The sequence below is a fragment of the Staurois parvus genome, unplaced genomic scaffold (genome assembly GCF_062004578.1).
Source record: "Staurois parvus isolate SC_StPar_1 unplaced genomic scaffold, SC_StPar_1.0 ptg000574l, whole genome shotgun sequence".
Classification (NCBI taxonomy): Eukaryota; Metazoa; Chordata; class Amphibia; order Anura; family Ranidae; genus Staurois; species Staurois parvus.
The window spans coordinates 3,275,040-3,300,196 of NW_028318370.1; the positions used below are offsets into that span (position 1 = coordinate 3,275,040).

The 25,157-nt window shown below is 44.9% G+C and overlaps 1 protein-coding gene across 6 annotated transcripts in view; it reads right to left on the bottom strand.

Moving 5' to 3' along the window:
- GJA5 (gap junction protein alpha 5) overlaps nt 1-25,157 on the bottom strand; it is a 162,980-nt gene that overhangs the window by 58,294 nt on the left and 79,529 nt on the right. Inside the window, exon 1 of one of the 6 annotated variants that reach the window (XM_089691910.1) lies at nt 8,975-10,032. The exons of the other annotated variants lie outside the window; for them this stretch is intronic. The gene's annotated coding sequence lies outside the window, so the exon portion shown is untranslated. Of the gene's footprint in view, nt 1-8,974; nt 10,033-25,157 lie in introns of those variants that run through there. 6 annotated transcript variants of the gene reach the window in all.

Consider the following 25,157-nt stretch of genomic DNA (forward strand, 5'->3'; position numbering starts at 1 on the left):
CGATCCAGTGCCCACTGTGTCCTCCGGACACAGTGGAACACCGATCGTCGGATGGGACCTTTTGTGTGAGGTCCCGATCATGTGATCACTGATTGGCCAATCAAGTTTTCAAATGCAGAGTAGTAAGCAAGATGTCACTTCTGACATCATTGCTTACTATGTGTGAAATCTGTGAATGATCACAGAGGTCACATGGTACAAGGCTATTCACAACAGCCTTGTACCATGTGACAAGCTGTGACCAATCACAGCTCACTCAGTAGTTCTCAATGGCTGCAAGAAGAGAGGAGAAATGATTGCTTTTACAGCCTTTATGGGTATAAAAAAAAAAAAAAAATCTTCATCACCCCCCACAAGTAGTAGTGTCACCATGGTGACCGTATGTAAAATAAAAAAAAAATAAAAAAATTATAATTTTGGGTTATAAACTAATTTGGGTTATTTTTTTCAACTAAAAAGATAACGGAATAAATTTTTTGCCAAGATTTATGATGAAATATTTATTTGCAAAATTTTATAAGAAAAACACTTTTTTTCAACATTTTTGGACATTTTCATTTACATAGCAAAAAAAAATAAAAATCCCAGTGGTGAATAAATACCACCAAAATAAAGCTTTATCGGTCTCAAAAAAATGCTAAAAAAATCATATTGGTACAGTGTTGCATGACCACGCAATTGTCATTCAAAGTGTGATAGTGATGAAAGCTGAAAATTGGCCTTGACCGGAAGGAGGTGAAAGTTTCCGGACTGGAAGTGGTAAAAAAAAGTCCCTGACCCTTTCCAAAAAATGAACCGTGTGAAAACGTGGAAATGTGAATGTGTCCCATAGGAAACCATGTTAAACGGACTGTACTGCATTTCTGCAAAGTGCAAAACGCACCGCAAAACACTTCGATGTGAACCTAGACTAAGGCTGAGTTTTGATCTTTCCTTCTGTTGGTGTGAAGTCATGTCCCCGTGTTCTTGATCTTTGCTTCATATGGAAAACATTGATCTCCTGAACTTTATTCACACCCGTCATGCATTTCATTTTGGTCATATCCCCACTTTCCCTTCTTTCCTCAGGACTGTACATATTAGGCTCCTGAAAAATTTGACTCTTTCAGCATTTTTCTTGTCTTCTATAGGCAGATGCCTACTGTGCCTAGTGGCTAAGTCCGGCCCAGACTGAACCTTAAGAACGATCTCCGTTTTACAGAGATGCAATCCAGAACAGTTCGATCTCAGGAGACGATTTCTCTTTAACATTTCCTTTTAATATCTTCAGCCATCAAAAGTGTCATAAATCTCAGCTTTTATTTATTTCATAGCGCAGGTTCCCTGTCATTTCAGGAGTTTAGGATCTTGGCAGGCCTCCCCATCAGACTTAAGGCAGCTTGCAGAACAACCTAAAAAGGCCAGCTTTACCAGACAAAGAGAATCTCTGCAGGCGCCAACCCAAATCTGCTGTTCACCAAGTGATTATATCAGACGAGGATGTCTTCCCCTACACTCCGGTATGTGTCAGAGCTCCATCCTTCATCTCCAGAATAAGGCGCTAAGTCACCATGTCCTACAGGCTGTGCAGGCCGGGCACACACTGCCAATGTCCGTGAATCTGGGACCACTGCAGGACTTACAGATCAGCCTCTGATCATTGGTAGGAATGAGCTGAAATTAGTTATTTCCCCAAAATGTTGCCCAAAAACGGGTCAATAGGGAAGGAAAAATTAAGGTGGTGCTTTAAATTACTTAACCCCTTCCCGCTGGCGCCTCCCGGCCCTTTAAGAGTTTCAGAAGGCGGGACGGGGTTTAGGGATCATGTGACCGCTGTGACGCGTCGTCACGGCGGTCACATGATCGGGAAAGGTCCCAATCGAAAGAGCAGACCTTTCCGTGAGTATCGGACATGTGTGCTGGGAGCGCGCAGGGCACGCGCTCTCAGCACGTTTTTTCTTACCTGAACACCAATGTGCGGCCGCTCGGCGTCTGGGCCCAGACTCCAGGAGGCTGGACATTTGTGTGCTGCCGGCGTAAAGGGGTTAATCATCTTTTAACCACTTGCCACCCGCCCACCCACACTATACTGTGGGCGAGCGGCAGCTGTAGGCAAAGCGGCATACTGGTATGTCACCGCCTGTTTCCAAGTTTAGGGTGCATGTGCCCCCCTCGGCACCAGCTGTCATTGCACATAGCGGGAGCCTGTCAGCAAGTCCTGGCCAATGATTCATGGTCGGGACCTGCTAAGTGGCTGTGTCCAATCACAGCCCAGAGTTCTTGTGTTGGTAAACAACACAGAACTCTGAACCAAGGGAGCAATCTGTCAGAGATCAGCTAGATAAAGCAGCACTCTTTACACACATCACACATTGTTAGGCACATATTTAACCCCCCTGATTGCCCTAGATGTTAACCCCTTCCCAGCCAGTGTCCTTATGCCCCATACAAACGATGAGAATATCGGACGAACGATCGGCCGTTCTTTTTTCACCTGCTAGTCTCACATCGAAAGTGAAAAGGTTACTAAAGATACTAAAGTTCTCCTATGAAAGAAAAGAATTTTGAAAGTGATGTCATCCTAGATTGTAAGCTCGAAAGAGCAGGGTCCTTGAACCCCTCGTGTATCACATTGTTACTGTACTGTCGCATGTTCTGTCCCCCATTGTAATGTACAGCGCTGAGCGAACTCTTGGCGCTTTATAAATACTGTATAATAATAATAAATTGCCTTGTATTTACATTGTATTTTCAGACGACTACTGTACTGATTAAACGAAAATCGTACAATCTAGTATCGTATGAGAAACATTTTTGCGCGTGTCCCTTCGGATATTGTCGTGATCGGCTCTCAAAAGCTGTGTAATAACGATCCGATTATCGGACGATCGGTCCTCGTACGAACATTTTCGTACGATTTTCTTATAGTGTGTACGAGGCATTAGTGATTAGTACAGTGACAGTGTATAGTAGTATCACTGATCACTGTATTAGTGTCACTGGTGATGTCAGTTCCCCCCCCAGTGTTAGGGTGAGATTGCCCGGCACACTATCGCAGTCCCATTATAAGTTGCTGATTGTCGCCATTAGCAAAAATTCCAGGATATATACCATAGTCTATAGCAGTGGTTCTTAATCTTCTTGGAGGTACTGAACCCCACCAGTTTCATATGCGCATTCACCGAACCCTTCTTAATTGGAAAAATAAAATATGATTTTTAAAATTCAAAACATAGGTATATATTTATACATAGGTGCACAAAATTAACAAAACCGTTAAGAACAAAGAACAAAACCATTAAAACATGATTTTCACACAAAAACAAAAACGTAATAATGAATATTTACTGCACGAATCATATGAGTCGGGTGTGGGTCTTCACCTCTGCCGAACCCGCGAGACTGACTCACTGAACCCCTGGGGTTCGATCGAACCCAGGTTAAGAACCACTGTTTTATAGTAATTCATCCCCCATAGTAATTCATCCCCCATAGTAATTCATCCCCCATATAGTAATTCATCCCCCATAGTAATTCATCCCCCATAGTAATTCATCCCCCATATATTAATTCATCCCCCATATTAATTCATCCCCCATATATTAATTCATCCCCCATATTAATTCATCCCTTATATAGTAGTAGTAAGTAGCAAGTAGTAAGCCAAGTCCCCCCTGTGTCAATTCACTTACCTTTGCTCCGCGCGTTCCTCTCTCCGTATTCCCGCGCCGTTCCGGTCTTCAGGGCAGACTGTGAGAGGAGCCTAGCTCCTCTCACGTTCGTCACGCTGCCCCGCCTACACACATCCTGACAACCAATCACTGGCTATCAGGATGTGAGTGGCAGCGAGACTGGCCAATCATTGCATTTGAGCGCGCTGCCCTGGCTGGTTTTTTTTTTTGGATCACGCTGCAGAGTCCCTGCCGCCCGAGAGGAGGGAGGGGAGCGGGCGCCCGGCACACAAGAGCCGCATTAAAGCGTGTAAAGAGCCGCATGTGGCTCGCGAGCCGCGGCTTGCCGACCACTGGGCTAAGCGATGTTGCGTGACCACCTGCAGCCAATGATGGACAAGCGGGGCATGTCATCACGAATCATATGAGTCGGGTGTGGGTCTTCACCTCTGCCGAACCCGCGAGACTGACTCACCGAACCCCTGGGGTTCGATCGAACCCAGGTTAAGAACCACTGGTCTATAGGCTCTTTAACTGTCACGCAAACCAATCAATATACACGTATTGGGATTTTTTTTTTTTTATCAAAAACATGTAGCAGAATACATTTTGGACAAAATTTGATAAATTTTTATTTTTTTGTTTTATAGTAAAAAATGTTATTTTTATTTTTTTTTTTGCAAATTTTTGTTTTTTTCTTTTATAGCACAAAAGATAAAAAAAAAACTCACTGGTGATCAAATAACACAAAAAAAAAAGCTCTATTTGTGTGGAAAAAATTACAAATTTAGTTTGGGTAGAGCTCTGCATGACCACACAATTGCCAAAGTAGCGCAGTGCCAAATATTGAAAAAATTGCCTGGTCACGAAGGGGGTAAAAGGTTTCTGGAGCTCAAGTGGTTAATTATCCTGGACCTGTCCTAGTGCCAAAAATGACTCCAAGTTAACCTTACTATTTACATTTTTTTCACAAAGAAAAAGTATAAGGAAATGAAATTGACCATACACAAATACCAATCAATTATTCAAAAATGGGGAAAAAAATACCTGAAGAACACTTAGTCCCTACCTTCTGAGAGTATGCACATATCAGAGCCAGATCTAGCCTGCCTAATGTGGGGGTGCAGTAAAAAACTTCAGGGGGACAAAGGATGGGAGGTCAGCAGGGCGGTGTACAGGGGACAACAGGAAAGAGTACAGGGGGTCAGGAGGGCGGTGTACAGGGGGTCAGCAAGGCGATGTACAAGGGATCAGCAAGGCGGTGTACAGGGGATCAGCAGGGCAGTAGTGTACACGGGTCAGCAGGGCAGTAGTGTACAGGGGATCAGCAGGGCAGTAGTGTACAGGGGATCAGCAGGGCAGTAGTGTACAGGGGATCAGCAGGGCAGTAGTGTACAGGAATCAGCAGGGCAGTAGTGTACAGGAATCAGCAGGGCAGTAGTGTACAGGGGTCAGCAGGGCAGTAGTGTACAGGGGGTCAGCAGGGCAGTAGTGTACAGGGGGTCAGCAGGGCAGTAGTGTACAGGGGGTCAGCAGGGCAGTAGTGTACAGGGGGTCAGCAGGGCAGTAGTGTACAGGAGATCGGCAGTAGTGTACAGGGGTCAGCAGGGCAGTAGTGTACAGGGGGTCAGCAGGGCAGTAGTGTACAGGGGGTCAGCAGGGCAGTAGTGTACAGGGGGTCAGCAGGGCAGTAGTGTACAGGGGGTCAGCAGGGCAGTAGTGTACAGGGGGTCAGCAGGGCAGTAGTGTACAGGGGGTCAGCAGGGCAGTAGTGTACAGGGGATCAGCAGGGCAGTAGTGTACAGGGGATCAGCAGGGCAGTAGTGTACAGGGATCAGCAGGGCAGTAGTGTACAGGGATCAGCAGGGCAGTAGTGTACAGGGGGTCAGCAGGGCAGTAGTGTACAGGGGGTCAGCAGGGCAGTAGTGTACAGGGATCAGCAGGGCAGTAGTGTACAGGGGATCGGCAGTAGTGTACAGGGGTCAGCAGGGCAGTAGTGTACAGGGGTCAGCAGGGCAGTAGTGTACAGGGGTCAGCAGGGCAGTAGTGTACAGGGGGTCAGCAGGGCAGTAGTGTACAGGGGGTCAGCAGGGCAGTAGTGTACAGGGGGTCAGCAGGGCAGTAGTGTACAGGGGGCACTGTACAGGTTTTGTTTTGGTGCCACTATCCTTTGGGTACAACTCTGCCGCTATTGTTCCATGACCGGATTGTACGACAAACCGCACCTTTCAAAATTGTGTGAAGCTTGTCGCTCCGAAAAAGGAACAGGAGATTCTTTTTGGGCAACAAATGCACATAGGGCGGCCCGTTCAAGTGAACAGATTTGACTGACGATTGCCCAGGGATAGATGCAGGAACTCCTCTTTTCTGAATCAACCCTTGTCTCCGCCCACTTCCTACCTGCAAGCACCTCCCAGGACCACCCCCATTTAGAGAAAACTGAAACACATCATTTTGTGGTAATTTGTTCATGATAACAAGAAAAGCAGTAAAATAGATGCCCCTGAGCAACAATAGATCCTCCAATAACAATAGACTCCCCTAGTAAAAATAAATCCCCCAAAAACAATATATCTCCCACACAACAATAGATCCGCTACAGCAACAAGAGATCCACCGCACAGCAATATACTCCTCAGCAACAAGAGATCCCCATACACAACATCAGATTCCACAGCAACAATAGATCCCCCACAAAACAATAGAATCCCCCAGTAAGAAACTACTCCCCCAGTAAGCATGGATCACCCCAGCAACAAATCCCCCACACAACAGCTGATCCCCCTAGTAACAGAAGATTCCCCCAGTAACAAGTCATTCCCCACACAATAGACTCTTCCACAAAACAATAGACCCCCCCCCTCCTGCAACAAAATACCACCCCAGCAACAGCAGATCCACCACAGCAACAGGAGACCATCAACAGAAAAAATAGATCCTCCAGCAGCCAGTTTCTATAGACCTCTCCCTCAATAGTAGATCCCCCACAGCAACAACTGCCCCCCCCCCATAGCAACAGTAGATTCCTCACCAGCAACAGACCCCCCATGCATAAATAAACTCCCTCAGCAACACTACCCCCCAGTGACAATAGATCCCCACCAGCAACAATAGATCACCTATCAAAAATAGATCCCCTCCAGTGACAATAGATCCCTCAGCAGCCAGCATCAATATACCTTCCAGCCCACCCCGGCACCCCTTGTCATTACACACATTCAGTATTGGATGTGCAGGCACTGCGTTCACCCGTGTTCCCATTGAACAAAAGCCCTGCCATTGGCTGTCACAATTGTGTAGTGGGAATACTCGTGCTACAAGTGACTGCGGCCTGAGTCGCTGTGATGACACATCTAGGTTTACTAACTAGGGACGCACCCATATACCAGCGCCCAAAATGTACTGACCGAGAATGGGGTAATCAGCATTTTGTCCATAGGAAAAAAGGAGCCGATAATGGCCAACAAAAACGCGTAATTTTTCCTGTGATTTGCCGCAATTTTACCACATTTAGGGTGCATTTTTCATAGGTCATGTGACTCAAAAATGCAACAGATGTACGGTTTTTTTGGGTTTTCAATGCGTTTCAGGCCTGGTTCACACCAATGCAGTTTGCGTTTTGTGTGGTTTGTGTTTTTCACGCATTTTTTGATGCATTTTGCATTTCTTTAAGCTTTTTTGGTGGCCAACTTGTTGCTGGGCAGTTAAAAAAACAAAAAACAAAAAACCGCAAAGCACATTTGTTTCTGCGTTTTCAATGCATTTCAGGCCTGTTTCCACACCAATTTGCGTTTTGTCCATTCTGCAGTGCGCTTTGCGGTTTTTGCACGCACATTTGTGACACTTTTTTTGATGTGATTTGTGGTGTTTTTTTTGGCCAACTTGTTGGTGGGCAGATTAAAAACGCAAAATTCATCAAAAACGCAACACATGCATTTCAGGCCTGGTTCACACCAGTTGCATTTTGTCCGTTTTTCAGTACACTTTGTATTTTTGCATTTATTTTTTTTTGGGCTAACTTGTTGCTGGGCAGATTAAAAACCGAAAATGTATAAAAATCGCAACACAAAACCGAAAATGTATAAAAATCGCAACACATGTGTCTTCTTGATGCGTTTTCAATGCATTTCAGGCCTAGTTCACATCAATGCAATTTGCGTTTTGTCTGTTTTGCAGAGCTTTTTGCAATGCGTTTGGATGCATTTTTTTTATGCGTTTTGAGTTTAAAAAAAAAATAAAATAAAATTAGCCAACTTGTTGCTGGGCAGATTAAAAATTTAAAACGCATAAAAAATGCACAGTTTTCAATGCATTTCAGGCCTGGATTACACAAATGCAGTTTGCGTTTTGCCTGTTTTGCAGTGCATTTCGCAGTTTTTGCACGCACATTTTTTACATTTTTATGTAATTTGTGTGTGTTGGGGGGGGGGGGGGGGGTTTGACCAACTTGTTGGTGGGCAGATTGAAAACGCAAAATTCATCAAAAACGCAACACATGCATTTCAGGCCTGGTTCACACCAGTTGCATTTTGTCCGTTTTGCAGTGCATTTTGTATTTTTGCACTCAAGTTTTTGATGCGTTTTTTTTTTCTGGCTAACTTGTTGCTGGGCAGATTAAAAACACAAAATGCATTAAAAATGCAACACGTGTGCATTCGTGATGTGTTTTCAATGCATTTCAGGCCTAGTTCACAGATATGCAATCTGCGTTTTGTCTGTTTTGCAGTGTGTTTGGACCCATTTTTTTAATGTGTTTTGAGTTTTAAAAAAAAAATTTTGGCCAACTTGTTGCTGGGCAGATTAAAAATTTTAAACACATCAAAAATGCAACGTGCGTTTTTGATGGGTTTTCAATGCATTTCAGGCCTGGATTACACCAATGCAATTTGCGTTTTGTCTGTTTTGCAGTGCGTTTGGACGCATTTTGAGGTTTTTTTTTTTTTAATTTGGCAACTTGTTGCTGGGCAGATTAAAAATGTAAAACACATAAAAAATGCAGCATGTGCGTTTTTGATGGGTTTTTAATGCATTTCAAGCCTGGTTTACACCAATGCAGTTTGCGTTTTGCACGCATGTTTTTGATGCTTATTTCTGGGGGTCCTATGATGGGGTACGATGTGGGGAGCCAAGTCCCTATGTGTGACGGAGAGATGTGATGTCCTATACACACCAATCACAGGGCAATGAGAAGACCCAGTGTACAGGAGTCGGGGCCACAACCGCAGCAAGGGCCAAGGACACCAATGTCAGGTCAGCAATAACCGCCAGGAGGGGTCACAATATTTCAGGTACTCTGGCTTTGGCCGGTTCGGCTGAACACTTACCTGGTGGTAGGTGGTCGGTGTGGTGGGCTCTCCATGTCTCGGTGATCTTCCAAGGGGGCGGTACCATCAGTCGGCTCCTCAGGAGAGGGCTCATCACCAGTCTTAAGGTTGGCCGTCCACAGTGGGTGTGGTCCGTGTGGTGAGTTCTCCATGTCTCTGTGTGGGTGGTGTTCTCCCCCATGCGCAATACAATTGACTCCTCGGGGTAGGGCTTATCACCAGTCTGGAGGCTGGCCGTCCATGGTGGGTGTGGTCAGTTCTCCATGTCTGTGTATGGTGTTTTCCCATATGCATGGTACAATTAGTTGGCTCCTCGAGGGAGGGCTCATCACCAGTTTGGAGGTTGGCTGTCCACAGTGGATGTGGTCAGTTAAATACAATTGGTTCCTTTCCTCAGGGGAGGGCTCATCACCAAACTGGAGATTGTCTGTCCATGATGGGTGTGGTCAGTTCAATACAATTAATTGGTTCCTCAGGGGAGGGCTCATCACCAGTCTGAAGGTTGGCCGTCCATGGTGGGTGTAGTCACTTCAATACAATTAATTGGTTCCTCAGGGGAGGGCTCATCACCAACCAGCAGGCTGGCTGTCCACGGTAGGTGTGGTCAATCCGCCCCTGACAACTCATAGGGCCCCCGGGCAATAGGGGATCATGGGGCCCCTGTGTCCTTGCCCACACTCAAAAAAGCTTATGAAAAAGGTACCAGGGGCATCTCATGGGGCCCCCTACTGACCCCGGGCCCTCGGGCAGTGCCTGAGTTTCCAAATGGTCAGTTCGCCCCTGTGTGTGCTCAGTCCTCCATGTCTGCGTTTCCCCCATGCATGGTACAATTAGTTGGCTCCTCGGGGGAGGGTTCTTCACCACTCTGGAGGTGCAAGGTCCGGGAAGGTGTGGCTGGTGGCCCCTGAGGAGCTCTCCTTGGATGGTCGTAGGACCCCGAAAATCTCCTGTCCCGGTCAGTCATGGAGGAAGAGGCCGCTGATCACTGTCCGGGCTGGAGCGGAAGAAGGCCGCAGCTCCGCTAAATAACCGACAAATACCGGAAGAGCCCAGGCCCCGCCCCCAACATGAGGGGAGGAGGCGGAGTACTCCCCGGGACAAACTGACATCCCGACTCTCCCCGGTGTACGGTAACATCTCAGTCCCGGAAATCATCCTCCCCGTCCGGGTGTATAATGACGACGAAATCACCTCAGACAACGTCTGCTATGGCGGGTGGGGCCGGGGGTGTGGTCACCAACAAACTCCTCCCCATCACACAGGTCACCGCCTATTCTTCCGCTGGCGGGTCACCTGAAGAGGGCGCCACACCCAGGAGGAGAGGAGACCAACATTGCCAGACTATATAAGGGGGGGGGGGGAGATATTACTGACCACCGCACTACTACATACCGCCCACCACACTACATACCGCCCACCACACTACTACATACCGCCCCCCACACTACATACCGCCCACCACACTACTACATACCGCCCCCCACACTACATACCGCCCACCACACTACTACATACCGCCCCCTACACTACTACATACCGCCCCCTACACTACTACATACCGCCCACCACACTACTACATACCGCCCCCTACACTACTACATACCGCCCCCTACACTACTACATACCGCCCACCACACTACATACCGCCCACTACACTACTACATACCGCCCACCACACTACATACCGCCCACTACACTACTACATACCGCCCACCACACTACATACCGCCCACCACACTACTACATACCGCCCACCACACTACATACCGCCCACCACACTACTACATACCGCTCACCACACTACTACATACCGCCCCCTACACTACTACATACCGCCCACCACACTACTACATACCGCCCCCTACACTACTACATACCGCCCACCACACTACTACATACCGCCCCCTACACTACTACATACCGCCCACCACACTACTACATACCGCCCCCTACACTACTACATACCGCCCACCACACTACATACCGCCCACCACACTACATACCGCCCACCACACTACTACATACCGCCCACCACACTACTACATACCGCCCCCTACACTACTACATACCGCCCACCACACTACTACATACCGCTACCTACACTACTACATACCGCCCACCACACTACTACATACCGCGCACTACACTACTACATACCGCGCACTACACTACTACATACCGCCCCCTACACTACTACATACCGCCCACCACACTACTACATACCGCGCACCACACTACTACATACCGCGCACTACACTACTACATACCGCCCACCACACTACTACATACCGCCCACCACACTACTACATACCGCCCACCACACTACTACATACCGCCCACCACACTACTACATACCGCGCACTACACTACTACATACCGCGCACTACACTACTACATACCGCCCGCTACACTACTACATACCGCCCGCTACACTACTACATACCGCCCGCTACACTACTACATACCGCCCACCACACTACTACATACCGCCCACCACACTACTACATACCGGGCACTACACTACTACACTACTACATACCGCGCACTACACTACTACATTACCGCCCGCCACACTACTACATACCGCGCGCTACACTACTACATACCGCCCGCTACACTACTACATACCGCCCGCTACACTACTACATACCGATCGCTACACTACTACATACCGCCCGCTACACTACTACATACCGCCCGCTACACTACTACATACCGCCCGCTACACTACTACATACCGCCCGCTACACTACATACCGCCCGCTACACTACATACCGCCCACCGCACTACTACATACCGCCCACTACACTACATACCTCCCACCACACTACTACATACCGCCCACTACACTACTACATACCGCCCACCACACTACTACATACCGCGCACTACACTACATACCGCCCACTACACTACATACCGCCCACTATACTACTACATACCGCCCACTATACTACATACCTCCCACCACACTACTACATACCGCCCACCACACTACTACATACCACTCACTATACTACTACATACCGCCCACTACACTACTACATACCGCCCACTATACTACATACCTTCCACCATACTACTACATACCGCCCACTATACTACATGTGATGTAAAAAAATGAGACAAAGATAAATCATTTCACAACTTTTTCACCTTTAACGTGATCTATAAACTGTACAACTCAATTGAACAACAAACAAATCTTTTAGGTGGAGGGAAGTAAAAATAATATGGTTGCATGAGTGTGCATACCCTTAACCGCTTACCTGCTGCCGTATAGCAGACACACAGCATCACGGGTGCGCAAAATCACATATATATACACATGATTTCGCTTTTCCAGGTAGGGTGCGCGCACAAGCCCTACCCACGCTGCCATTCGTGGCCGCGGATGTCAGTCACCGGGTCTTGGCCAGTGATTACCGACAATCACCAACAGGAAGGAAGACAGTTTTTTGTTTACAGTCTTCCTCCCTGTCAGCTTGGGCACACTGCTTGGGATGGCTGTGCATTGGAGCAACTGCACTTGCAAAGTGCACAGTCTATTTGCCTTTAGTAAACCAACCCTTGAAACGTTTACACCATTTATATGGCTTACTGCAGTTGAGCGTGTCATCACCATATTGTGCTTGAAGTCTTCTGTAGCTATCCAGAGGTTTTACACCTTCGTTCACAAGAAACTCCATCACCACACGCTGTTCCATACACACACTAACACTGTCGTCTGCCATCTTGATTAGTGGTCTCTGGACTGGCCCGCGATATGTGCGTTGCCTATCAGTAATAGGACGCGCTTGCCACTTACTACTGATTGTAGTACCACCACGCTAGCAGCATAAAATGAAAAGTCCCAGCGTGACTTGAACGCCCCTCGTATATTATTTCTGACTAATAAAGTGTAACTAAAGGGAAAATTTTTTTTTAGTATTGGATAGAGTGGAAGGGGTTTAGAGCCCCTGTCAAGTTTTGTCTGTGCCCCCATTAGGGAGATTCCCCCTCTATTTATCCTGTTTACTATTATCATCAAAAGTGGAAGTAAAAGAAAACCCCACGTTTGGGTTGCTCCCCAGAAAAGTAATAGAGGGGGAATCTTCCAATGGGGACACTAGTTATGGTTACCTGGGGGTCCTCAAGGAAACCCTTTAACAGCTTCCGAGCCGCCCTATAGCAGAAATACTGCTACAGGGTGACACGGGTGCGCAAAATTACATATATATATGTATGTGTATAAATATATATATATGTATGTATGTGTATATATATATGTATGTATGTATATATATATATATATATATATATATATATATACAGTATGTGTGTGTGTGTGTATATATATATATATATATATATATGGCGATCTCTGAGGGTTTCCGACGGGGGAGAGACCTGTATGTAAACAATAGAGATCTCTCCCCTGGCAGCTCCAGCACATTGCTTTGCAGAGCCATACAAAGCAGTGTGCTTACAGTGTAAAGCGGCACACAGTTAACCCTTTGATCGCCCCACATGTTAACCCCTTCCTGCCCACTGCCATTAGTACAGTGTCAGTGCTGTTTTTTTAGCACTGATCACTGTATTGGTACCAAGTCAGTTCCCCCCCAGTGTCAGAATGTCCGTCGCAGTCCCGCTATAAGTCGCTGATTGCCACCATTACTAGTAAAAAAAAAAAAAAATCCAGTATCTATACCGCCATTTCTAAATGCTATATCTTTCACGTAAACCAATTAATTTACATATATTGGGATTTTTTTTAGCAAAGACGTAACAGAATAAATTTTGTCCTAAATTTAAAACAAAGTTTGATTTTTAAAATTTTTTTACTGGACATGTTTAGTAGTAAAAAGTCAAAAAATTAGGGTTTTTTTTCAAAATTGTTGGTCGTTTTTTTTTTATTAGTGCAAAAAATAAAAAACGCACAGGCAATCACTGAAAGAAAGCTCTATTTGTGTGAAAAATGGACATACATTTCATTTGGGTGCAGCGTTGCTTGACCGCGCAATTGTCAGTTAAAGTAACGCAGCGCCGTATCACAAAAAATGGCCTGGTCAGGAAGAGGGTAATTCCTTTGGAGGGCAAATGGTTGATTTGCAGGGATTTCCTCTCACTTCCTGTTTTGGCTATTGGACAGGAAGGGAAATCTCTGCAATGGGACACAGGTGGCTTAAAAAAAATCTGACTGGGGGTATATCCCTCCCATACTATATCCAAAATGAAAAAAAAATATAGCTTATTGTTCTACTTTAGGGAAAACATTTCATATATTTCAGAGTTCAGCTTTAAATATACTATTAAAAGGGCAGCACAGTGGCTTAATGGTTAGCACTTCTGCCTAGCAGTACTAGGATTGTTGGTTCAAATCCCAATCAGGGGCGGACTGACCATTTGGAAGCTCGGGCACTGCCCGAGGGCCCAGGGTCAGTAGAGGGCCCCATGAGATGCCGTTAGTACCTTTCACTGGGTGTGGTTTAAGTGTGGACGAAGACACGGGCATCATGATCCCCTATTGCCCGGGGGCCCCATGAGTTGTCAGTCCGCCCCTGATCCCAACCACAGCCCCAACTGCCTGGAGTTTGCATGTTCTCCCTGTGCCTGCATGGGTTTCCTGCAGATACTCCAGTTTCCTCCCACACTCCAAAGACATGCTTGGATCCAGTCTATACTGGCCCTAGTATGTGTATGTATGAATGTAAGTTAGGGACCTTAGTTTGTACGCCCCTTGAGGGCAATTACTGATGTGAATGTACAATATATATATGTAAAGTGCTGCGTAAATTGCCAGCACCATATATACATAAAATAAAGTGTCATCTGTTCAATAAGTCCAAAAAATACATGTTGGTCCTGCCATAAATCTTGCTAGTTGATAACCTTCCTGTGCTGACTGCTATCTGTTAAACCTCTTTCACATTTGTGGTGCCCTCTGAAGAGCGATCCATGGACAGATCGCTTTTCAGAAGGCATCTGACAGGCAGTGAGGAGGTGTTACAGTATATCACCTACTAACTGACTTATTTAACCCTTTAATGCAGCACTACCACATTGCAATCATGTGCATTGCATGTGGTTGCGGTGCGGCCTCATTAAACTCAGTGGGCAAGTTTGACATGTGGTTCCGCTTGTCAGCTTCTGCAACCCGGGATAAAAATGTCACAGTTGTGGCAACCCTGGCTATTGCAAGGTTCAGGTAGGCAGCTGGGAGGGTAGGAGGCTCAGCCACCTGTTTTTACTGCCCTGTGGTCACCCATCTGAAGGAGCCCTTAGTTTTGTTCCCAGCTCTGTATGTGGACTACAGAACATCTCTCTATATTTTGGAGACAACAAGAAGGGAAGGTTTCTGTAGTTCTAAAACTAGGTGATAATAAAAGAAATAAAAATAAAAAAAAATAAAAGAAATGCAACCCCCACATCTAAGGGCTGGTAAGCTGCAATATGTTACATTTTGGGTTTAGATATGTTGTAATATTTTTCTAAAAGTTATTTATCATTTAACCTCCCTGGCAGTCTGATTATTTCCGATTTTTGGTGCTGAAAGCGGTACATTTTTTTGCATGGAAATATGTAGTTTTTTTTATTGTAGGCTGTAATTTTTAGGAATAACTCACTGAAATCTGTCCGAACAAGAGTCTAGTAAACATCCCGGGTAGGATAAAATTTGAAACACGAAATCATAAATTTTAATTTAATAAATAATCATAAAAAATAATAATATAATAATAATACATTTAATTCAATAATATAATCAAACCAAAAACACTGAAATTTGAAATATAGCGCCAAGTTCGCACATCGCTGAGCAAAGTCGCAGAATCGTTTTCAGTGTCGATGAATTTCCCCCACGAATCATTATCACTCAATTCTGCAAGTGGTTCTGATTTACTATCGCTGTTCTCTAGCCGGTCTAAAACCTCTTTTGACCTAAAGGGACACTTTTTGGACGCCATGGACGTTTCTCAGTTTCCAGGCAGAAAGAACATTCAAAATGCAGGCAGGGGACAGGACAAAGCACTCGGGACAAAATGTATGTGAAATGGGTTGAAACAGCAATGTTTTACTATGAAAAATCGTTTTGAAAAAAATGACATTTTTAAAAAATTTTCAAATTTCCCGCCGGCGCCCGTACGTCCCGACGTCACAGGGACCGGAACACAGAAGCCGTATGCCGGCATCGGCCGGAGGAGATGGCCGGGGACGCTGCAGGGGACACATCGCGGGAGCGAAGGACAAGGCAAGTGCTGCAGGGACTTCCTATGCAGCGCCGCATGGTAAGCCCGAGTGTAGCTCGGGGTTACCGCTTTTGGTACTGACATTTTACCCCGAGCTACACTCGGGAATACCGCCAGGGAGGTTAAAGCAGTATTAAACCCGAAAGTAAACATGTATGATATTGCAACTTGCCAATTCTTATAGGTGGTGTCTGCATTAGTTCTCTTGTTTAAGCTTTCTTTGTTTTATTTTCACCTGGTGATCCAGTCAGCAAGTCTGTTTTTCAAAAGAACAAGCTCTCTTGCAGAATGTATCAGTTTACAGGGATGAGAAAAACCACTTACCACTGCCAGGGGTGCTTACAATGATTAGCTTTTATTTACGTAAAACTTTTATGAGCTGGAGTTTGGCTTCAATTTGTTAGTGTATTTAAATCTGCTAATACATTTAACACTTCCCTCCCCCCAGGCTGACAATGCTGCTGTGCCCCCTGTGCTCCTTCATGAAGAGTGGGGGCGCTCTAATACAGGAGATGTGTTACTGGCCAGATCACCAGGTGAAATCAGAAGGAAAAAAGCTTAAAGAAAAAAAAAAAACCTACTGCAGCCACCATATCTAGTGATTAATTCTCCTCTGACTGTCCTATTAGGCTGCATGACCCCTGACCCTCTGTCCGGACAGCGCTGATTGGTTCTGTTCCGATCACATGCATCCCCCCCAAAAAAAAACCCTCTCCAGAAATACACACCAAACTGAGCATGTGCAGAGTGACTCCTCTATGCTTCTATGTTATCAGCAGATAGATTGGGGACAGCACCTACCCCCGCCGCCATTCGCAGCCTTGGTTGTCAATCACCGGGTCCTGGTCGGTGATTACTCGCTGGCACCCGGTGATCGCCAAGTATCTCCGATGGGGGAGAGACCTGTTTATAAACAACACAGATCTCTCCCCTGTCAGCTCCTTCACACTGCTTTGTATGGCTCTGCATAGCAATGTGCATACAGTGAAGCACACACACAGCACACATAGCGAAACAGCACACAGTTAACCATTTGATTGCCCCACATGTTAACCCCTTCCTGCCCAGTGCCATTAGTACAGTGTCAGTGCTTTTTCTTAGCACTAATCATTGTATTGGTGTCACTGTGGATGTCAGTGACACCAAGTCAGTTTCCCCCCCAGTGTCAGAAAGCCCGCCACAGTCCCGCTATAAGTCGCTGATCGTTTCCATTACTAGTAAGGGAAATAAAAAACCAATATATATACCGCCATTTGTAAACGCTATAACTTTCACGTAAACCAATTCATTTACATGTATTGGGATTTTTTTTTTTTAACAAAGACATGGAGCAGAATACATTTTGGCCTAAATTTATGAAGAAATTTGATTTTTTACATTTTTTTTACTGGACATGTTTAACCTCCCTAGCGGTCTGATTATGTCCATATTTCTGTGCTCAAAGCGGTACATTTTTGTGCATGGAAATATGTTGTTTTTTAATTGGAATATTTAGGAATAACTCACTGAAATCTGTCCGAACAAGAGTCTAGTAAACATCCCGGGTATGATAAACCGTGAAACACAAAATCATAAATTATAATTTAATAAATAATCACAAAAAATAATAATATAATAATAATAAATTTAATTCAATAATATAATTAAACCAAAAACACTGAAATTTGAAATATAGCGCCAAGTTCGCACATCACTGAGCAACGTTGCAAAATCGTTTTCAGTGTCTGATGATGAATTTCCCCCACGAATCATTATCACTCAATTCTGCAAGTGGTTCTGATTTACTATCGCTGTTCTCTAGCCGGTCTAAAACCGCTTTTGACCTAAAGGGACGCTTTTTGGACGCCATGAACATTTCTCAGTTTCCAGGCAGAAAGAACAGTAAAAATGCAGGCAGGGCGCCGGACAAAGCACTCGGGAAAAAATGTATGTGAAATGGTTTGATACAGTAATGTGATTTTAGTTTATTAGAAAATTACATTTTTTTTTAATTTTTAAATTTGCCGCTGGTTCCTTCCCCCGTACGTCCCGACGCTCGCAGGGACCGGAACACGGAAGCCGGATGCCGGCATCGACCGTAGGAGATGGCTGGGGACACTGCATGGGACGCATCGCAGGAGCGCAGGACAAGGTAAGCGCTGCAGGGAATCCCAGAGCAGCGCCGCATGGTAAGCCCGAGTGTAGCTCGGGGTTACCGCTTGTGGTACTGAAACTTTACCCCGAGCTACACACGGGAATACCGCCAGGGAGGTTAATAGCAAAAAGTCAACAACATTTTTTTTACTCAAAAATGTCGGTCTTTTTTTGTTTATAGTGCAAAAAATTAAAAACGACAAAAAATTAAAAACGCACAGGCGATCAAATACCACCGAACGAAAGCTCCGTTTGTGTGGAAAAAAGGATGTAAATTTCAATTATGTACAGCGTTGCATGACCGCGCAATTGTCAGTTAAAGTAACTCATTGACGTATCGCAAAAAATGGCCTGGTCAGTATGGGGGGGGGGGGGGGGTAAATCCTCTGGAGGGCAAGTGGTTAATATCGCTTTAATGTTATTAATCATTTAAAAATAAATTCCCTTCAAAATAACGACTTGAAGTTCTATCTAAGAAAACGTCTTTACTTTGGGATCAGAACATTATGTGAGCCGTCTTCAGTTCTGAGAAGCTCCTGATCCATGGCCGCCTAGGACTATAAATATTAATAATTGCTCTTTTATATAAACCAAGACGTGATTTAGGTTAGTGGCCCTCCAACATCCTGAAATCACATTTTCCAGGCACTCGATGAGAGAGAATCTGGGACAGTCTGAAGGATAACGACGTTTCCTTATCGCAGGTCTAGCTATCTCACCGCCATGCCTGCTTCTCTTAGAGGACACGATAGAAAGGTGTCACAGGAACGGTCCTTCTCCGTCCTGAATGACAGCTGAAGACAGACCTTCCAAGCCGTCACCTAACACATGCTTAAAGGACGACTACTGCAAAAAAAATGTTGTGTTCTGGAAGCTGCAAATGAATACCTGTAGTCAGTATAGGAATTAATCTACAGAACTCGATTTAAAGGATAACTCCACTTTTGTGGGGGGAAAAAATAGCAAATAAAAAAAAAATAATAAAGCACATACTATTTCTATACGTCATATTGTAATTGAATGTTATTAACCATTTGCCACCCGCCCTATGGCCGAATGGCGGCCGGCAAATGTCATCAGCGTTCCGGGTCGACGCCATATGGCATCCTCCCGCACATGCGCAGATTGCGCTTCTGCAGAGCCGCGCAGCGGCGCGATCTCTCACCGGCCGTGTACCTCGGACACGGCCGATGACAGAGCTGAGTATCGGCCCCCGTTGCCGGTACCATGTGACCTGCTGTGACCAATCACAGCAGGTCACATGACAGTTGTATACAATGGATGGCTTCATTCATGCCATCCATTGTATACTAGTTTCTAGCTGTGAATGGTCACAGCTAATCACATGCACATATCATGTGATTAGCTGTGGCCAAATCACAGATAAGCACAAAAAGAAAAAAAAAAACCCTGAATGAATCGATGTCATTCAGGTAAATGCTTGCTTATAGCAAAGTAATTCTTTGCTATAAGCAAATTGTGTAAAAAAAAAAAAATACTGATCACTTCCCCAAAGTAGTACAATGTTACTATGGTAACATTGTACTACTTTGGTCATAGTGAAATATGAAAAAAAAATCTTAAAAAAAAGAAAAACAATTTAATAAAAAAAAAAATATATATATATATATATATATATATATATTTATTTTCATACTGTCACCAGTCAGTGTCCCTGATCACCGCCATGCCAGTTATATGATGACGCTGTACTGCACTGGTGACAATATGTGAAACTAATTTCTTTACTTTTTTCATTTTCCGAAAAAAAATTGTCTAAATTGTTATAGTTTCATCCCTGGCCATGCGGGATCTCCTGCATGGTAGGGGTTGGGGAAAACCTGGCAACCTACCCTGTAAAGATTATTGCCAAGAGAATTCATGGAAAAAGTCGCTTACGAGTGATGGTCCATGCAATCGCCAAGGGTTGGATACGACTGAATGGATAGATAGATAAAAATGGTGATGATAAATCTACGGCGCTCATAGTGGTCAGTATATTCTACTCATGATATCTTCCAATATATACATATAAACTCCCATAGAGACAGCACATACATAGTGCACACAAATACAAAATATATAATCCTTAACCTCCCTGGCGGTATGATTATGTCAGGAATTTTGTACCAAAAGCGGTACCATTTTTTTTGCATGGAAATTTGGTGTTATGTATTGTAGGCCTGCAATTCTTAGTAATTACTTACTTAAACATCCCGGGTATGATAAAACTTTAAACACGAAATCATAAATTATAATTTAATAAATAATCATAAAAAATAATAATATAATAATAATAAATTTAATTCAATAATATAATCAAACCAAAAACACTGAAATTTGAAATACAGAGGCAAATTCGCACATCGCTGAGCAAAGTCGCAAAATCGTTTTCAGTGTCTGATGACGAATTTCCCCACAAACCATTATCACTCAATTCTGCAAGTGGTTCTGATTTACTATCGCTGTTCTAAAACCGCTTTTGACGTAAAGGGGCGCTTTTTGGCCACCATGGACTTTTCTAAGTTTCCAGGCAGAAAGAACAGTCAAAATGCAGGCAGGGCGCCGGACAAAGCACTCGGGACAAAATATATGTGAAATGCAGTGAAAAAGCAATGACAGCAAAAATGTTATTTTTTAAAAATTTCAAATTTCCCGCCGGTTCCGCCGCCCGAACGTTCCGACGTCACAGGGACCGGTACACGGAAGCCAGATGCCGGCATCCGCCGGAGGAGATGGACGGGGACGCTGCAGGGGACCCATCGTGGGAGCGAAGGACAAGGTAAGTGCTGCAGGGACCCCAGAGAACGCTGCATGGTAAGCCCGAGTGTAGCTCGGGGTTACCGTTCTTGGTATAGAAATTCTACCCCGAACTACACTTGGGAATACCGCCAAGGAGGTTAATAGTGATCTGTCCCTCTAAATCCTTAATCACATCACGTGGATATGTGTGGTACAATTCCTGTACTAGTATTCAATATACTCCTGTACTCCTGATGAAGTCACATGATGTGACGTAATGCGTAGGGTACGCCAATGACGTCATGCCGTTAACTGGAAGTCTACGTGTCGCCATTTTGAAAGAGGAATTTCCACATACATTTGGCAGAAAACACTTTATAGTGCATTTTTAACCCTGTAGTGTCCCAGGAGGACACATTTTAATGTGAGTTGAACATATATTGTTTTAATAAAGGTTGATTTTAGCAGAAATACTACACTATATTGAGCTTTTTTTTTTACATGGATATGGAGCGATCTGGATTTGCTTAAAAGTGCTGGCAAACAGTGGTGAAGATCTGTGTACCATTACACCCTACCGGGTTAAAGGGAAAAGCGCAGTTTGACCTGTTGTTATGGGTCAAACTTGGAGGTGAGCGCAATAGTGTGTTGGAGGTGGAAGAGCATGATACAGTTCAATACAAGAGGGTTAGGAGGGCTCTGCTCCTTGGAGTTTACAATCTAAGAGGGAGAGGCTAGTGGTACAAAAGTCTTCCCTGAAGAGAGGTTTCCAGAGATCGCCTAAAAGTGGGCATAGTAGGCGATAGTCGGATAGATTGGGGTAGAGAGTTCTAGAGGATGGGGGAGGCTCTGGAGACGTCCTGGAGACAAACATGGAAGGAGGAAACAAGGGAGCTAGAGAACAGGAGGTCGTGGGAGGAGCAGAGAGGACGGTTTGGATGATATCTGGAGGCAAGATTGGAGATGTAATTTGGGGCAGAGTTATAAATGGCTTTATATGTTATTGTTAATGTTTTGAATTTTATCCGTTGGGCAATGGGAAGCCAGTGGAGGGATTGGCAGAGAGGGGTGGAGAACACTGAGTGGAGGCCAGTGGAGGGATTGGCAGAGAGGGGTGGAGGACACTGAGTGGAGGCCAGTGGAGGGATTGGCAGAGAGGGGTGGAGGACACTGAGTGGAGGCCAGTGGAGGGATTGGCAGAGAGGGGTGGAGGACACTGAGTGGAGGCCAGTGGAGGGATTGGCAGAGAGGGATGGCAGATACAGAACGGTTAGTAAGGTGGATGAGTCTGGCAGCAGCATTCATGATAGACTGAAGAGGGGATAGCCTGCGATGAGGTCGGCCAATGAGGAGGGAGTTACAATAGTCAAGGCGAGATATAACAAGGGAGTGAATAAGTTGCTTAGTGGTTTCAGAGGTTAAGAACGGACGTATCTTGGAGATGTTGTGGAGGTGAAGTCTACAAGGTTTGGACAGTGATAGGATTTGGGGGTGAAAGGACAGATGGGAGTCTAGGATTACACCTAGTACCCTGGCATGAGGGGAGGAACTGATGATTGTGTTATTGATCTTGATGGAGAAGTCGGGGGGGGGGGGCACAGGCTGGGGGGAATACTAAGAGCTCAGTTTTGGAAAGATTGAGTTTGAGGAAGTGGAGTGACATCCATGCCGATATGTCACATAGTAGGTTAGTAATGCGAGAGGAGACTGAAGGGGTGAAGTGAGGAGTAGAAAGATGGATTTGTGTCATCAGCATAGAGATGGGAGTTTATCAAGTGACCAAGGGAGGAGGTGTAGATGGAGAAGAGAAGGGGTCCAAGGACAGAACCTTGAGGGACCCCTACAGAAAGAGGGAGTGGAGAGGAGGAGCCAGAGTTATAGGTAACACTGAAGGAGCGCTGCGATGGGTAGGAGGAGAACCAGGAGAGAGCAGAGTCTCGGAGGCCAAGAGAGTGGAGTTTTTTGAGGATGAGGGGATATGGACACAGAGAAACAAACAGCAATTTTTTTTATAATATTAGAACGTCGGAATCTGCAGCAAAGTTTGTTAAAATTCTTGCACTGTACATAGATCACCCAGAGGGGAATGTTTCGGGGGGGGGGGGGGTTCTCGACAAAAATGGATTTACTCTTTAAAAATTACCTTTCCTTTTCAATCTGCAGCGCTGTAATTTTCTGCACAATGCAATATGGTACATTGGAGGTGTTCTGTACACAGATGGTATACAGTATGCCCCCCCAAAATGTAATTTCCTGTTGTGTGATTGGCTCATTGATTTTCCCAAAAGTCTGCACTAAGATACAAATCAAATTTTGGGCATCCTCTGCAACAAAAATGTCATTTTTGGTGAGATTCTCTCAAAGAGAAATCCCGTCTAAAGGGATGCAGACCCTGCCACTTTCCTTATTAGAGCCCTGCAGCTACAGCAGCTGATTGATAGTTATAAAATCACTCCCATTCACTTTCACCCAGCACTTGGACACAGACAAACAGCTTTTTCTTCAGATTTTGCAGCAAAGTTTGTTAAAATCCTTGCTATGTACATAGATCACCCAGAGGGGAAGGGGCTTTTTCCACAACAAAAGTGGAGTTACTCTTTAAACCTCTCTCCACTTGCAGACCAAGCAGTCCATCAGAAGATTGGAAGGGGTGTGCCCTTTGCCACGATGCTTTGTGCTAATTATATTGTAAAGTGCTGAGCAAACTGTTGGCGCTATATAAATCCTGTATAATAATAATAATATAAATCCTGTATAATAATAATAATATAAATCCTGTATAATAATATAAATCCTGTATAATAATAATAATATAAATCCTGTATAATAATATAAATCCTGTATAATAATAATAATATAAATCCTGTATAATAATAATAATATAAATCCTGTATAACAATAATAATAATAATAATAATAATAATAGGTGTCCCTCTTTTCATCCCAGAAAGCTGGAAGGTATGTAGAGAAGATTAGCTACTGTACTGACTTTACCCAACTGTTTAAAGCAGTGGTCTCCAAACTGCAACCCGTGGGGCCAGATGTGGCCCTTTGCTTGCCTTTACCTGGCCCTTGGGGCACTATTTCACCAATTGACACCAATGATGGGTCACAATTCCCCCTCCTGAGAACATCAATGGGGCACTATTCTTCCCACTCATACCAACAACATGGCACTATTTCTCCCATTAAAACAAATGATGGGGCATTTTCTACTCCCACTGACAAAAGTCTGGCCCCCCTGAAGCCTGAAGGACAGTCAACTGGCCCTTTGCTTAGAAAGTTTGGAGACTCCCGATTAAAAGGATAAAATAATAATTATTACTATTATTATTATACAGTATTTATAAAGCGCCAATAGTTCGCTCAGCGCTGTACATTACAAAGGGGGACAGAACATGTGACAGAACAATACCAATACAATGCAAAACATGAGGGGATCGAGGGCCCTGCTCTTTCGAGCTTACAATCTAGGAGGGAGGGGATGGTGGCACAGGAGGAGATAGCTGTGGGGGATGGGGTGGTAGGAAGAGTGGAGGAGGTCGGCAAGTTAGCAGGGGGTGAGGTAGGCTTCCCTGAAGAGGTGGGTTTTCAGGGCACGCCTAAAGGAGAGGAGAGTAGGTGATAATCTGATGGGTTGGGGCAGGGAGTTCCAGAGGATGGGTGACACCCTGGAGAAGTCCTGGAGGCGGGCATGGGAGGAGGAGACCAGGGAACTAGAGAGAAGGAGGTCTTGTGAGGAGCGGAGTGTGTGTTGGGCGGTACTTGGATATTAGGTCGGTGATGTAGTTATCCTGTTATGCCCCTCCCCCTTACCTTGCAGATGTGCCGTGTTTGCACCAAGAGGCCGCCATCTTGGTTGTACTGTAAACCTGGCCATACAATAATAGATTTTTTTCATAAAGCCTGCAAATTCTAACAGAAAGTGGAGAGACACTTTAAGGGCTGGTTCACACCATTCACATGCGATCTGGGTGCAGTGTAATTTCAGCCTATTCATTTGAAATCGCTCTGGACCACACCAAATGTTGCACATGCATTACTTTACAAAACGCACAGCGACCTGTAGTACCATGTGACC